Here is a 16,411-nt window from a genome sequence, read left to right on the forward strand (position 1 = left end):
ATGAGGGATTATAGGTGTTTCCATATGGTTCACCCATGTAATTCACCTCTGCTATTGCAGGGTTTTTAGGATCATAAGCCTCTTCTTCAGCAGATGCCTCTTGAGTACTGTTGGATGCAGCTTGCATTCCATTCAGACTCAGAGAAATCATATTGACTTGCTGAGTCAATATTTTGTTCTGAGCCAATATGGCATTCAGAGTATCAATTTCAAGAACTCCCTTCTTCTGAGGCATCCCATTACTCATAGGATTCCTCTCAGAAGTGTACATGAACTGGTTATTAGCAGCCATGTCAATGAGTTCTTGAGCTTCTGCAGGCGTTTTCTTTAGGTGAATGGATCCACCTGCAGAAGTATCCAATGACATCTTAGCTAATTCAGACAGACCATCATAGAATATATCCAGGATGGTCCATTCTGAAAGCATGTCAGAAGGACACTTTTTGGTCAGTTCCTTGTATCTCTCCCAAGCTTCATAGAGGGATTCACCTTCTTTCTGTCTGAAGGTTTGAACATCCACTCTAAGCTTACTCAGCTTTTGAGGAGGAAAGAACTTGGCTAAGAAAGCCGTGACCAGCTTATCCCAAGAGTTCAGGCTATCTTTGGGTTGAGAGTCCAACCACACTCTAGCTCTGTCTCTTATAGCAAACAGGAAAACCATGAGCCTGTAGACTTCAGGATCTACTCCATTAGTCTTAACAGTATCACAGATCTGCAAGAATTCAGTTAAGAACTGAAAAGGATCTTCAGATGGAAGTCCATAAAACTTGCAATTTTGTTGCATTAGAGAAACTAATTGAGGTTTAAGCTCAAAATTGTTTGCTCCAATGGTAGGGATGGAGATGCTTCTTCCATGTAAATTGGAATTAGGTGCAGTAAAGTCACCAAGCATCCTCCTTGCATTATTATTATTTTCGGCTGCCATCTCCTCTTCCTGTTCGAAAATTTCTGTAAGGTTATCTCTGGATTGTTGTATTTTAGCTTCTCTTAGTTTTCTCTTCAGAGTCCTTTCAGGTTCAGGGTCTGCTTCAACAAGAATGTTCTTGTCCTTGCTCCTGCTCATATGAAAAAGAGGGAACAGAAAAATAATAATAATAGGGATCCTTTTTGCCCAGGTATAGAGGTTCCCCTGTGTGAGTAGAAGAAGAAAAGAATGTAATGTAAAGAAGGGAAGAAGAGAAAATTCGAACACAGATGGAAGAGGGGGTTCGAATTTGTGTGAGATGAAGTGTTAGTAGATGAATAAATAAATAGAAGGAGATGAGAGAGAAAGAGGATTTTCGAAAATAAAATTTTGAAAAGGGGTTAGTGATTTTCGAAAATTAGGAATGAAATCAAGTTTAAAATTAAAAATTGAAACAATTAGTTAATTAAAAAGAATTTTTGAAAAAGAGGGAAGAGATTTTCGAAAATTAGAGGGAGAGAGTTAGTTAGGTAGTTTTGAAAAAGATAAGAAGCAAAACAAAAATTTAATTAGTTAGTTGAAACAAATTTTGAAAATCAATTTTGAAAAGATAAGAAGATAAGGAGTTAGAAAAGATATTTTAAAATCAAATTTTTGAAAAAAGATGTGTTTTAAAAAGATACGATTAAGAGGATATGATTTTGAAAAAGATAAGATAAAAAGATCTTTTTGAAAAGATATGATTGAAATTAGTTTTGAAAAAGATTTGATTTTTTAAAATCACAATTAATGACTTGATTCACAAGAAATCACAAGATATGGTTCTAGAACTTAAAGTTTGAATCTTTCTTAACAAGTAAGTAACAAACTTGAAATTTTTGAATCAAAACATTAATTGTTGAGGATATTTTCGAAAATTATGAGATAAAATAAAAAAATATTTTTGAAAAATATTTTTATAATTTTCTAAAATAAATAAAAAAATGAAAAAGATTTGATTTTTGAAAAAGATTTTGAAAAAGATAAGATTTTTAAATTGAAAATTTGATTTGACTCATAAGAAACAACTAAATTTTAAAAATTTTTGAAAAAGTCAATCCAAATTTTCGAAATTTATGAGTGAAAAAGGGAAAGATATTTTTTTTTTATTTTTAAATTTTTAATGAAGAAAGAGAAAAACATGAAAAATACTCAATGCATGAAAATTTTGGATCAAAACATGTGATGAATGCAAGAACACTATGAATGTCAAGATGAACACCAAGAACACTTTGAAGATCATGATGAACATCAAGAACATATTTTTGAAAAATTTTTTATGCAAAAAAAACATGCAAGACACCAAACTTAGAAATTTTTCATGTATAGACACTATGAATGCAAGAATGCATATGAAAAACAAGAAAAGACACAAAACAAGAAAATATGAAGATCAAACAAGAAGACTGGCCAAGAACAACTTGAAGATCATGAAGAAAACTATGAATGATTGAATTTTCGAAAAATGTAAAGAATTTTTAGAAAAAATGCAATTGACACCAAACTTGAAATTGACTCAAGACTCAAACAAGAAATACAAAATATTTTTGATTTTTATGATTTTATGAATTTTTTTTTATTTTTTGAAAATTAATGTGAAAAAGAAAAATAAGGATTCCAAAATTTTTAAGAAGAATTCCAGGAATCTTTCAATATTAGCCCAAAGCTCCAATCAAAGGGTTGGACATGGCTTAATAGCCAGTCAGCTTTAGGATATAAATCAGGCATGCAACAGTTGATATTCAAATTAACTTGCCTCTATACTGATGGTTGGAAGCCCCTATCCAAAAGAATTAGACCTGGCTTTACAGCCAGCTAGGTTTCAACATGCTTCATGAAACACTAGAATTTATTCTTAAAAATTTAGAATAATTTTCGAAAACAGATGATAAATTTTTGAAAGATTTTTGAAAATAAAACAAAAAGAAAATTACCTAATCTGAGCAACAAGATGAACCGTCAGTTGTCCAAACTCGAACAATCCCCGGCAACGGCGCCAAAAACTTGGTGTTGTTGCCGGATTAAAAACTTGGCACCATTGTGGTCTGGAAACAATTGTGAATTGTTGTTCGAAATTGATTGTCCCCGGCAACGGCGCCAAAAATTTGGTATGCGAAATTGTTACTCTGAGGTTGTAAAATTTGTTGTTCGTTCTCTTCCTGGCAATGGCGCCAATAACTGGTGCACAATACCATGGTCCAAACATAACTTCACAACTTCGCACAACTAACCAGCAAGTGCACTGGGTCGTCCAAGTAATAAACCCTTACGTGAGTAAGGGTCGATCCCACGGAGATTGTCGGTATGAAGCAAGCTATGGTCACCTTGTAAATCTCAGTCAAGCGGTGATAAACCCCGATTTTGTGGTTTATCTTGTGCTTATTTTGGGGAATTTTATCAACTTTTCTCACATTTATTCAATGAAATAGCATGGTTTTGTAATTCTCCCTTAAATTGTGCTTAAATGTGAAAACATGCTTTTTAGGCCTAAAATTGGTGATTTTAATCCACTTTAATTCCATTCGATGCCTTGATATGTTTGTTGAGTGAATTCAGGTTCATAAGGCAAGTATTGGATGGAAGAAGTGAGGAGAAAAGCATGCAAGTGGGAGAACTCATGAAGAAATGGAGGAACCGTAAAGCTGTCAAGCCTGACCTCTTTGCACTCAAACAACCATAACTTGAGCTACAGAGGTCCAAATGAGGCGGTTCCAGTTGCATTGGAAAGCTAACATCCGGGGCTTCGAAATTATATAAATTTTGCTATATGTTGCTTTGCGTTCAGGGGCGCGCACGCGCCGATGCTGTCCGTGGCCCACTTTATTGAAATCGCCCCCAGCGATTTTGCACCTCATTTTGGGTCCAATCCAACCCATTTCTGATGCTATTGAACCCAATGATTGAAGGGGGAATGAAGGAAGTAGTCATAGTTTTAGTTTTCATCATGTTTTAGGGTAGAATTCTAGAGAGAGAGGCTCTCTCCTCTCTCTAGATTTTAGGGTAGAAATTAGGATAGAGTTATGTTAATCACTCTCAAATTTCTCTTTTAATTCTTGTTTTGATTTCAATTCTCTTTATGTTTTATTGTTCTATTGTCTTTGATCTTGTATTTTCTCTTGTTAATTTCTTATTTTACTCCCTTTTATATTTATGAACAATTGATGGATCTTAATTTTCTTTAATGCAATTTTATGTTTGATGTTCTTTTAATTGATGATTTGAATTGTTGATTTACTTTTCTTGCAATTGGTAGTTGATAGATTTTACTATTTCTTGTCATTCATTATGCTTTCCTTTTATGCCTTCCAAGTGTTTGATAAAATGCTTGGTTGGTCTTTAGAGTAGATTTTGAGCATTCTTGGCTTGGAAAGAGTGATTGGGTAATCTTGAGTCATGAAAACCCAACTCATGTTGGTAATCTAGAGTTGTTAGCTAATATTGTTTCCATTGACGCTAATCTTTTGCTACTTTAATTAGTGAGTTGATTAGGACTTATGGAATATTGTTTCCATTGACGCTAATCTTTTGCTAGTTTAATTAGTAAGTTAGTTAGGACTTTTGGATTGAGATTAGCTAGTCTCATTAGACTTTCTCCCTATTTGTTGGAGTTGACGTAATGAGATAAATTCTTGTTTATATTTGTAACATGATTGATTAATCCTGTTTGACATTCTCCCTATTTGTTGGAGTTGACTAAATAAGATGAATTAATCATTGCATGACTAGGATAGAAAGCCTATATTCTCAATCCTTGCCATGAATGTCTCTCTTTATCAATTGCTTTCTTTAATTACTTGCTTGATTTACTTTCTTGTCATTTATTTTCTTGTCCACTTATCAACCAAACCCCCCTTGATCTTCATAGCCAATAATTGATCACTTCATTGCAACTCTTCGTGAGACGACCCGGAGTCCAAAATACTCCGGTTATTTCTTATTTGGGGTTTGTTCTTTGTGACAACCAAAATTTTTGTATGAAAGGATTCTTGATTGGTTTGGAAACTATACTTCACAACGAGATTCCATTAGATAAATTCTAAACCGTCAAAAGTTCGTTCATCAAAAATGGCGCCGTTGCCGGGGAGTTGCAATGGTGTTATATTGTTGGCTATTGTGAATATTGTGAATATGTTTGCCTTTTGCTTATTTGTTAGTTTTTGTTACCTTTAGGACTTTGTTACTTATTTTTATTAGTTTTTGCTTTTTTTTGCTACTATGAATTCTCACCACTTTGGCTATGAGTTTGTCTCAAATTATGTTGTAGGAAATGGGAACTACAATGAGGATATGCATCAAGGATGGAACAATCAAAGGTAGGAGGAGCCTCAAGGGATTGATCAACCTTATTGGCAACAACAACCTCTGAATTCTTATGGGTATAATTCTAATCCTAATGCATATCAATCTAATGGATGTGGTGACCCTTATTGTGATTGTCAACAACCACCACCACATGCCTATGAACCACCCCCTCAACATGACTTTGAACCACCTTACTCACAAGCCCCATAACACCAAACACCCCCATATGACCCTAATCCTTATCCACCATATCAACCACCTTATGAACCATATGAACCATACATAGAACCACCACAATCTCAACACAACTACTCTCAAGAACCACCTCCATATACACCAACTCCATACCCTTACGAAGATGAACCAACTTTCAAACATGATACCTTCCTCTCAAACAATGAACCTTCTCTTCCACCATCACCTCCCGATGAAGCCCCCACGCATGAATTGAGAGATCTTGAATCTTATATCTTAAGGCGACAAGAGGAGGATGAAAAGAAGTTTAAAGAGCTAGGAGCCAAGATGGCTATCCTAGTGGAAGCCGTTAGCAACATGGCCTCCTCCCGACTAAGCCTAAGCGACCAAGGCACTCCCATTGACAAATGTGGAGAAGAAACCAAGGAGCATAGTGAGGGAGTGAGTTTAGAGATTCAAGGTGAAGAAGAAGAGTTGAAGCAAGAATTGTCACAAGGGGAGGAAGTTAAGACAATTGAGCCGGAAGATGTGGTTGAAGACCTAGGAGATGTTGGAAGTCCATAGGAATGTGAAGTCATAGAGCCCTCTTCCAAGAAGCTTGATATTGATGTTGAGGAGGGTGTACAACCTCCAAGGCATATCATGGTGGAAAACTTTGAAGAAGTTGACCAAGAGATGGATTCAATCATTGAGGAATTCCTATGTACAATTGAATCCCCTCCCATTGGCTTTGACATAGAGGGTAAGGAAGAAGATGCACAACCTCTCATGCACTTGGTGAGCAATGAAGAGGAGATTGAATTGGAAGAGAGCTACCAAGAGGAAGATGTTGAAATTGAAGAAGCTTGTGAAGAGGTGGAGATAATCAAGGAAGAGCACAAGAGAGTGGAACTTGCAAGACCATTGGAGATGTCCCTTCCTAAGTCACCATCCAAAATAACATTCAAGTGGGTAAAATCCTTATCTCTAATATTTACTTTCCTACTTGAATATGGTTTGATTGAAAATGATGGTCAACTTAGAGCTCTTTGTGGAGTTAAGAGTAGGAGAGAGTTGTGTAGTGGTTGGAAACATCATTCTAGGTTCATTATGATTGCATGTTCAAAGTTTGATTGCAAGGTTTGGTGTGGAGCTAAATTGTATGGGTCTAGGAAGTTGTTTGGAGGCTTTTTTGAGAATTCCAAGGCTAAATCACCCAATTGGAATTATGATGATCAACTTGAAGATGGGTGTAGAAACAAGATTTGGGATCCGAGAATATGTGAAGACCAATTTTGGAAGCCCTTAGCTTGTGTGGAACTTCATCAAAGCTTGGTGCCATTGATCTTGAATCTTGGAGCTTACTTGAAGTCTAAGCATTGGTGGAAGTTTCAAGATGAATACAAGCATAAGCCACCATGACAAGGAGTCTCCCAAATGTCCAACTTAAGGACTTAAACTAAAAGTGCTAGGTGAGAGACACCCCACCATGGTAAACTCTTTCCACTCTCTTTTAGATTTGGTTAATAAGTGATTAGAGTTGCCATTGTAGGTAGTTCTTTTTATTTTCTATACTCCTATGCATTTTGCTTTTATTGATAGGTTGTTTGTTGCATTCATGTTTTGATTAGAATAGTTGTTGTTGAATCGCATTTTGCTTGTAGTATAAGTTTTGTTTTTAGTGTATTTGAAAATTTTTCAAAAAAAAAACCAAAAAGATTTGTTGTTAAATTTGAATTTTGCTTGCTTTAGAATGTTTATAGGTTAGGAGAGTGTTAAATTCTGTTTTTATGTTTCTTTAAAAAAAAAAAATGGGAATCGGCGCCCAAGCGCGCAGTGCGCGCGCGCGCGGGTGGTGCATATCACACTCCTGGTACAAAAACCAGAGAGTTGTGCCCACTTTATGCCTACTTTGTGCCAGGCGATCCGCGCGTAAGCACGCATGGCGCGCGCGCGCCGATTGTCCCTGTCGCATCCGCGCCCAAGCACGCATGGCGCGCGCGCACGGATTGTACCTGCTGCATCCGTGCATAAGCACGCATGGCGCATATGCACGGATTTGCACCCTGTTTTCCTCCTTTCTCTTTTCTCCTTCTTTCTTCTTCTCTTCTTCTTTCTTTCTATTTTTTTCTTCTTTTTCTTTTTCTTCCTTTCTTAAAATTTTTTTTAAAAAAACAAAAAAATAAAATAAAATAAAATAAAAAATTTAAAAAAAAAAATTTTTTCTTTCTCTTTTCTTCCAATTTCTTTTATTGCATTTGCTTACTTTCATTTATTGCATTTTAATTTTATTTTTTTAACTTGTTTTCCCTTTTATTTTCTAAGTTTCTTATTTTAATAATGGTGTTGGATTCTTTTACTCAATTGTTGAGAATTTCTTGGTTAATCTCGGTGCTTCTTGACTTGTTTGATATTGATGGGTAATGAAATTTCTAATTCAATGCTTAACCCTTGATGATACTTGTATCCTTTGTGCATTGATATGAGCTTGCATGTCTTTCATGACCCATTCTTTCTATTTGAACTTGATGCTTTTGAGTGCTCTTCATGCTTTTACTTTGTTCTTGCATCAAGTATTAGTTAATATGCCTTTGCTTGAATTGCTTTTTCATTCACATGTTGTAGCTACCATGTATTTGAGAACCATACTTTTCTTTGGCATTAACCCCCGCCTATGTTCTACTTGCTCTGATATCTTTGATGTAGGCTTAATTATCCTCCTTTCTCTTTTCTTTTAGGTTGGCCACCAAGAAGGAAAGAAAAGGAAAAGACTTCTAAATGAGGCAACAAACAAGTTCACCCGCACAACCTTTTGAAGGAGCTCATCAATTGTAGCAACCCGTCCACCTTGCTCTTCTTTGCATGCACCGAAGACGGTGCAAATTTCTAAGTGTGGGGAGGTCGTCCGACCGACCTCCATGGGTAACAACTTCCTTTTTCAACACCAATTTTTAATTTTTGTCTTTGTTAGATTAGTTGTTGCATTGCATGATAGATTGCATGTTAGTTAGAAATTGTACATATTTCACCATTCCTTTTTATGTTAGGACTACTTGGTTAGGGTGATGATTTCTTTTCCAAGAAAAACTGTTTTGGGGCACCCTACCAATTTGAAAAATTTTTTGTGATGAACTTGCTTGAAGAATTTATTTTGGAACATGGTTTTTGAGCTAAGAACACAAGCTTGTGAGATTTGAGCCCAACTGCGTGGTTACATCTTATAACCACCTATTCTTCCTTCTTGTGTGCATTATTCTCTTTCTATGATTGTAATCTTTGATTTGTTTGATTCTCTATGTCCATTATTTTGTGTATTCATGCATTTATATGATTGAGGCCATTGTTTCATTAACTCACTTACCCAAATAGCCTTACCTCTTATCATCCATTGTTAGCCAATTTGAGCCTACGATTAACCCACTTTGTTCTTAATTTTAGCACATTACAAGCCTTAAAGCGAAAAACAATAAATGTCCTTTATTTGGATCTTTGATTAGCTTAGGCTAGTGTGTGTATCATTCAAGTGTGGGAAAACTTGGGACATTGGTTGAGAAAAAGGGTAGTTTTATATTTTGTTGTAAATATTAGGAATTGGGTACATACTCATGTATTGATAAAATGTATAGACCTTATGCATTGATGTTCTTGTATATAGTTTGAAAAAAAAAAAGAAAAAAAATAAATATAGAAAGAAAAGAAAAAGAAAAGAAAAGAAATAAAAAAAGGGGACAAAATGCCCCGAAGCAAAGTGAAGCTCAATAAAGATCAATGCATATGAGCTGTAATAAAAAAGAAAATGCATGAGTATGTGAAAAAGTGAAAAATGGGTAGTTAGGATAGCCTAAATTGTATAGGTTGCTATACAGGTTAGGTGGGAAGTTTAAGGTAATCAAAGATTCAAATTTCAAGTCCACTTGACCAAATATGCATCCTTACCTTAACCCTAGCCCCATTACAACCTATGAAAAGTCCTCATGATAGTTGTATGCATGCATGAAATAAATGTTGATTGTTAGATGAAAAACAAATCTTGGAAAGCATGATTAGGAGAGCATTGAGAGAATCGACCCAATACACTTGAGCAACTAGAGTGCAAACACTTCCGGTGAGGGTTCGATGCTCAACTCCATGATTCCTGGCTTTCATGAGCGTTCTTCTTGCAAGTCTACTTGAACTTCATTTTTATACTTGAATTGGTAGGATTCATGAGTCGTCATATGACCTTAGCCCTACCCGTTTATACGTGCTCTTGGAGGATTGATTTATTTTTAACCAAGTAGGTAGAATCATTTTGCATTTAGTTGCATTCATATAGTTTAGGTTGCATATAGTTTATTTACATTGAATAAATGTTGATACCCTTTGTTCTCTCTTGATTTTAGCATGAGGACATGCTTAGTTTAAGTGTGGAGAGATTTGATAAACCCCGATTTTGTGGTTTATCTTGTGCTTATTTTGGGGGATTTTATCAACTTTTCTCACATTTATTCAATGAAATAGCATGGTTTTGTAATTCTCCCTTAAATTATGCTTAAATGTGAAAACATGCTTTTTAGGCCTAAAATTGGTGATTTTAATCCACTTTAATTCCATTCGATGCCTTGATGTGTTTGTTGAGTGAATTCAGGTTCATAAGGCAAGTATTGGATGGAAGAAGTGAGGAGAAAAGTATGCAAGTGGGAGAACTCATGAAGAAATGGAGGAACCGTAAAGCTGTCAAGCCTGACCTCTTTGCACTCAAATGACCATAACTTGAGCTACAAAGGTCCAAATGAGGCGGTTCCAGTTGCGTTGAAAAGCTAACATCCAGGGCTTCGAAATGATATAAATTTTGCTATATATTGCTTCACGTTCAGGGGCGCGCACGCGCACTTTACGCGCACGCGCCGATTCTGTTCGTGGCCCACTTTATTGAAATCGCCCCCAGCGATTTTGCACCTCATTTTGGGCCCAATCCAACCCATTTCTGATGCTATTGAACCCAAGGATTGAAGGGGGAATGAAGGAAGTAGTCATAGTTTTAGTTTTCATCATGTTTTAGGGTAGAATTCTAGAGAGAGAGGCTCTCTCCTCTCTCTAGATTTTAGGGTAGAAATTAGGATAGAGTTATGTTAATCACTCTCAAATTTCTCTTTTAATTCTTGTTTTGATTTCAATTCTCTTTATGTTTTATTGTTCTATTGTCTTTGATCTTGTATTTTCTCTTGTTAATTTCTTATTTTACTCCCTTTTATGTTTATGAACAATTGATGGATCTTAATTTTCTTTAATGCAATTTTATGTTTGATGTTCTTTTAATTGATGATTTGAATTGTTGATTTACTTTTCTTGCAATTGGTAGTTGATAGATTTTACTATTTCTTGTCATTCATTATGCTTTCCTTTTATACCTTCCAAGTGTTTGATAAAATGCTTGGTTGGTCTTTAGAGTAGATTTTGAGCATTCTTGGCTTGGAAAGAGTGATTGGGTAATCTTGAGTCATGAAAACCCAACTCATGTTGGTAATCTAAAGTTGTTAGCTAATATTGTTTCCATTGACGCTAATCTTTTGCTACTTTAATTAGTGAGTTGATTAGGACTTACGGAATATTGTTTCCATTGACGCTAATCTTTTGCTAGTTTAATTAGTAAGTTGGTTAGGACTTTTGGATTGAGATTAGCTAGTCTCGTTAGACTTTCTCCCTATTTGTTGGAGTTGACGTAATGAGATAAATTCTTGTTTATATTTGTAACATGATTGATTAATCCTGTTTGACATTCTCCCTATTTTTTAGAGTTGACTAAATAAGATGAATTAATCATTGCATGACTAGGATAGAAAGCCTATATTCTCAATCCTTGCCATGAATGTCTCTCTTTATTAATTGCTTTCTTTAATTACTTGCTTGATTTACTTTCTTGTCATTTATTTTCTTGTCCACTTATCAACCAAACCCCCCTTGATCTTCATAGCCAATAATTGATCACTTCATTGCATCTCTTCGTGAGACAACCCGGAGTCCAAAATACTCCGGTTATTTCTTATTTGGGGTTTGTTCTTTGTGACAACCAAAATTTTTGTATGAAAGGATTCTTGATTGGTTTGGAAACTATACTTCACAACGAGATTCCATTAGATAAATTCTAAACCGTCAAAAGTTCGTTCATCAGGCGGATATCAAATAGTTATGGAGTTTTTGAAAATAAATAATAAATAAATAGAAAATAAAGATAGAAATACTTATGTAATTCATTGGTAAGAATTTCAGATAAGCGTATAGAGATGCTTTCGTTCCTCTGAATCTCTGCTTTCCCGCTGTCTTCATCTAATCAGTCTTACTCCTTTCCATGGCAAGCTTTCTGTAAGGGCATCACCGTTGTCAATGGCTACATCCCATCCTCTCTGTGAAAATGGTCCAAATGCTCTGTCACGGCATGGCTAATCATCTGGAGGTTCTCGATCATACTGGAATAGGATTTACTATCTTTTTGCATCTGTCACTATGCCCAGCACTCGCGAATACCACAGACAAGGTTTAGACTTTTTGGATCTCAGGAATGGCCATCCATGGGTTCTAACTTATACCACGAAGATACTAATAACTCGGACTCGGTCCCCTGTATTAGATATCTAAGAGATACTCATTCTAGCTTGGTTGCATGTAGAATGGAAGTGTTTGTCAAGCACGCGTTCATAAGTGAGAATGATGATGAGTGTCACATAATCATCACATTCATCATGTTTTTGGGTGCGAATGGATATCTTAGAAGCGGAATAAGTTGAATTGAATAGAAAACAGTAGTACTTTGCATTAATTCATGAGGAACAGCAGAGCTCCACACCTTAATCTATGGAGTGTAGAAACTCTACCGTTGAAAATACATAAGTGAAAGGTTCAGGCATGGCCGAGAGGCCAGCCCCCAAAACGTGATCACAGGATCAAAAATACAATCCAGGATCTTCCAAAGATGTCTAATACAATAGTAAAAAGTCCTATTTATACTAAACTAGTTACTAGGGTTTACAGAAGTAAGTAATTGATGCATAAATCCACTTCCGGGGCCCACTTGGTGTGTGCTTGGGCTGAGCTTGAAGTTTACACGTGGAGAGGTCATTCTTGGAGTTGAACGCCAGTTTGTAACGTGTTTCTGGCGTTCAACTCTGGTTCGTGACGTGTTTCTGGCGTTTAACTCCAGACTGCAGCATAGAACTGGCGTTCAATGCCCTTTTGCGTCATCTAAACTCGGCCAAAGTATGAACTATTATATATTTCTGGAAAGTCCTGGATGTCTACTTTCTAACGCAATTCGAAGCGCGTTATTTTGAGTTCTGTAGCTCTGGAAAATCCACTTTGAGTGCAGGGAGGTCAGAATCCAATAGCATCAGCAGTCCTTCTTCAACCTCTGAATCTGATTTTTGCTCAAGTCCCTCAATTTCAGCTAGAAAATACCTGAAATCACAGAAAAATACACAAACTCATAGTAAAATCCAGAAATATGAATTTAACATAAAAACTAATAAAAACATCCCTAAAAGTAACTAGATCCTACTAAAAACAATGCCAAAAAGCGTATAAATTATCCGCTCATCATCGAGCTTAAGTTAATGCGTTCTAGATAGGAAAGTTTTGGAGAAAGAAATAGGAATAATTAAGAAATTCCTTTACAAATCGGTGTACTGGGAGATTGGGCCCCTAGTCCTCGTGCTGGTGCCACATTTAAAAACCCTTATAGTCGGAAAAAAGAGTACACCAATACACGAGGTTTGCTACTTAGCTGTAGTACTTCTTTAGGTTACAAGTGTGCCAAGACCTTGGGAGCTCCCGCCCTTGGAGGTCGAACATTTTATAGGAACCCTTGCCTAGGACCTCTATTATCTTGTAAGCTCCTTTCCGGTTTGCAGCTAGCTTTCCTTCACCCAACTTCTGTATTCCGATGTCGTTTTAAATTAGGACAAGGTCATCGGTGGTGAAGTTTCTTTTGATCACTTTTTTATTATACCTTAGAACCATCCTTTGCTTTAGGGCTTCCTCTCTAATCCGAGCTCTTTCTCGCACTTCTCAGAGGAGGTCGAGCTCTTTTCTTTGAGCCTGTGCATTAGCTCTTTTATTGTAAAATGTGACTCTGGGTGATTCTTCAGCTACTTCTATGGGGTCATTGCTTCCATTATGGAATATGGAGTGGTTCGATATGCCCACAAGACATGAGAAAGTTCGTCCACCCAAGCTCCTTTCGCATCTTGCAATCGGCGTTTTAACCCGGCCAATATGACTTTGTTGGCAGCTTTAGCTTGTCCATTGGCCTAGAGGTGCTCCGCGGATGTGAACTGGTGTTTTATTTTCAGGTCGGACACCAAGTTTCTGAAGGTCGAGTTGGTAAATTGTGTTCCATTGTCCATGGTGATGAAATGGAAACCCAAACCTTGTGACAATATTTTTGTACAAGAATTTCCGATTTCATTGGGTAGTGATGGTTGCTAAGGGCTCTATGATGCAGAGAAAAATGTCGGTATATAATTTCACAATAAATTCTTGTTGCAAGTATAGTTCTAAACCAACAATGAATTCTCACATCAAATTTAATATGGTTGTCACTAGTTCAACCCCAATAAAATAACCGAGAGTATTAATCATGGGTTGTTCTCACTAGGATCACAATGAAGTGCTTTATTATTGGCTATGAAAGAATATTTTGGGGTTTTTATAATAAGGAATGAGAAATGTAAATTGCAAAAGAGATAAACTAACAACTAAGAAAGCTCTTGGCAAGGAATGAGAACTAGAAGTCCTATCCTCATTATCATCAATAATTGTGACAAGAATTGTCCACTGCTCCCACTTAGTCAACCTCTAACTATGAAGGAAAGTCAAGTGGATACAATTGGCTCTTATTTACAAGTCCTAGTCAAATCATAATGAAAGACTAGCTTTAGTGGCATTCAAGTCAATGAGCAACTTCCAATTGTCAATCAACAAAAGCCTTTGACAATTCAAGTGTCTCCAATTACTCAAACCAAGCTAAGAGGAAAAAAATATACTCTAAAATCCAACCAAGCATTTTAGCAAACACTTGGAAGGCATAAAGGGAAAGCATAATAAAATGACAAGAAATATAAAATCTAACACTACCAAATACAAGGAAATAACAATAACAAAGCAATTAAACAATAAAGGAACATAAAATATGAAATTGCATTAAAGGAAATTAAAATCAACAAAGTGCTCATAGACATGAAAGTAAAAAAATAGAAGAAATTAACAAGAAGAACTAAGAGAACAAAGATGTAGCAACAAGAAATTGAAAGGAATAGTAGATGAAAACAAGAATTAAAATCTAGATCTAAGAAGAGATTTGAATCTAATCTAACCTAATTCTAGAGAGAAGAGAGAGCTTCTCTGTCTAGAATTCTAGCCTAAAACATGATGAAAACTCCACTATAACTACTCCCCCCATGACTCCTCTTGAATTCTGCATGTAATAGACTCAGAAATGAGTTGGATTTGAGCATGGGAAGCTCAGAAATCACCCCCAGCGTTTTCACTTTAATGAGGTCACGTGCGAGCTGCGATGCATACACATGGGTCACGCGTACGCATCATTTGGCATTTTTACTTCCTACGTGTACGCGTCATATCACGCGTATGCGTTGCCATGCGACTTCATATTCACGCGTGCGCGTCTGTTACGCGTGCACCTCGATGAATTATTCCAAATCCTTAATTTTCCATGATCTCTCCACTTTGTATGCTTTTCTCTTCACTCTTTTGATCTATTCCTAACCTTTTCAACCTGAATTCACTAACAAACATATCAAGGCATCTAGTGGAATCAAAGGTGAATTAAAATTAACCAATTAAGGGCCTAAAAAGCATACTTTCACTCTTAAGCACAATTTAAGGAGGATTTACAAAACCATGCTATTTCATTGAATAAATGCGAGAAAGGTTGATAAAATCCACTCAATTCAGCATAAAATGCACCACGAAATAGTGATGCATCAAATCTCCCCACACTTAAACCAAGCATGTCCTCATGCTAAACCAAGAAAGAGACAAAGGGTATCATCATTTATTAAATGCAAACTAACTAAATGCAACCTATCTATATGCAACTATCTAAATGAATGCAATTGCTTAGTCAAAATAAATCCACTTCCAAGAAAACATATATGCACATAAGGGCTAAAGGTATAGCAATCAAATCAAACCCACAATTGAATTGAGTTATTAAAAGATTTTACAAACTTGCAAGAAAAGTGATGATCATAGGTGAGAACATGTAATTGAGCAATCGAACCCTCACCGGATGTGTATCTGCTCTAGTCACTCAAGTGTATAGGGTTGATTCACTCGATTCTCCCCTAATCATGCTTTTCAAGATTTGTTTTTCATCTAACAATCAACAATTATTTCATGCATGCATACAAATATCATGAGGTCTTTTCCATAGGTTTTAATGGGGCTAGGGTCAAGGTAGGATGCATATGGTCAAGTGGACTTGAAATTTGAATCTTTGATTACCTTAAATTTTCCACCTAACCTATATAACAACATATACAATTTCAAAGCTAACCTAACTATCCATTCTTCACTTTTTCACACACTCATGCATTCTTTTCTTGATCACAACTCATATGCATTGATTATTATTGGACTTCACTTTGGGGCATTTTGTCCCCTTTTTATTTCTTTTCTTTTTCTTTCTTTCTTTTTCTATTTTTTTTCTTTTTATTTTTCCTTTGTATATTTTTTTTCTTTTCAAACTAAGATACACACAAGAGCATCAATGCATATGGTTTTACATTTAATTAACACATGAGTATGTACCCAATTCCCAATGTTTTCAATAAAGATACAACACACACCTTTTTCTCGACCAATGTCCCAAGTTTCCCAATACTTAACTGATACACACTCACTAGTCTAAGCTAATCAAAGATCCAAATTAAGGGACATTTATTATTTTTTGCTTCAGGGCTTGTAATGTGCTAAAATTAAGAACAAGAGGGTTAG

General features: G+C 35.9%; 1 non-coding gene across 1 annotated transcript; it reads left to right on the top strand.

Annotated features, from left to right (window-relative positions):
- The first annotated feature begins 421 nt into the window (after positions 1-421).
- LOC112774647 (small nucleolar RNA R71) lies at positions 422-529 on the top strand. Its single transcript, XR_003189122.1, has one exon. It is a non-coding gene; the product is annotated as a small nucleolar RNA R71 (small nucleolar RNA).
- The last annotated feature ends 15,882 nt before the right edge of the window (positions 530-16,411 follow it).

Source organism: Arachis hypogaea, chromosome 18 (assembly GCF_003086295.3).
Source record: "Arachis hypogaea cultivar Tifrunner chromosome 18, arahy.Tifrunner.gnm2.J5K5, whole genome shotgun sequence".
NCBI lineage: Eukaryota > Viridiplantae > Streptophyta > Magnoliopsida > Fabales > Fabaceae > Arachis > Arachis hypogaea.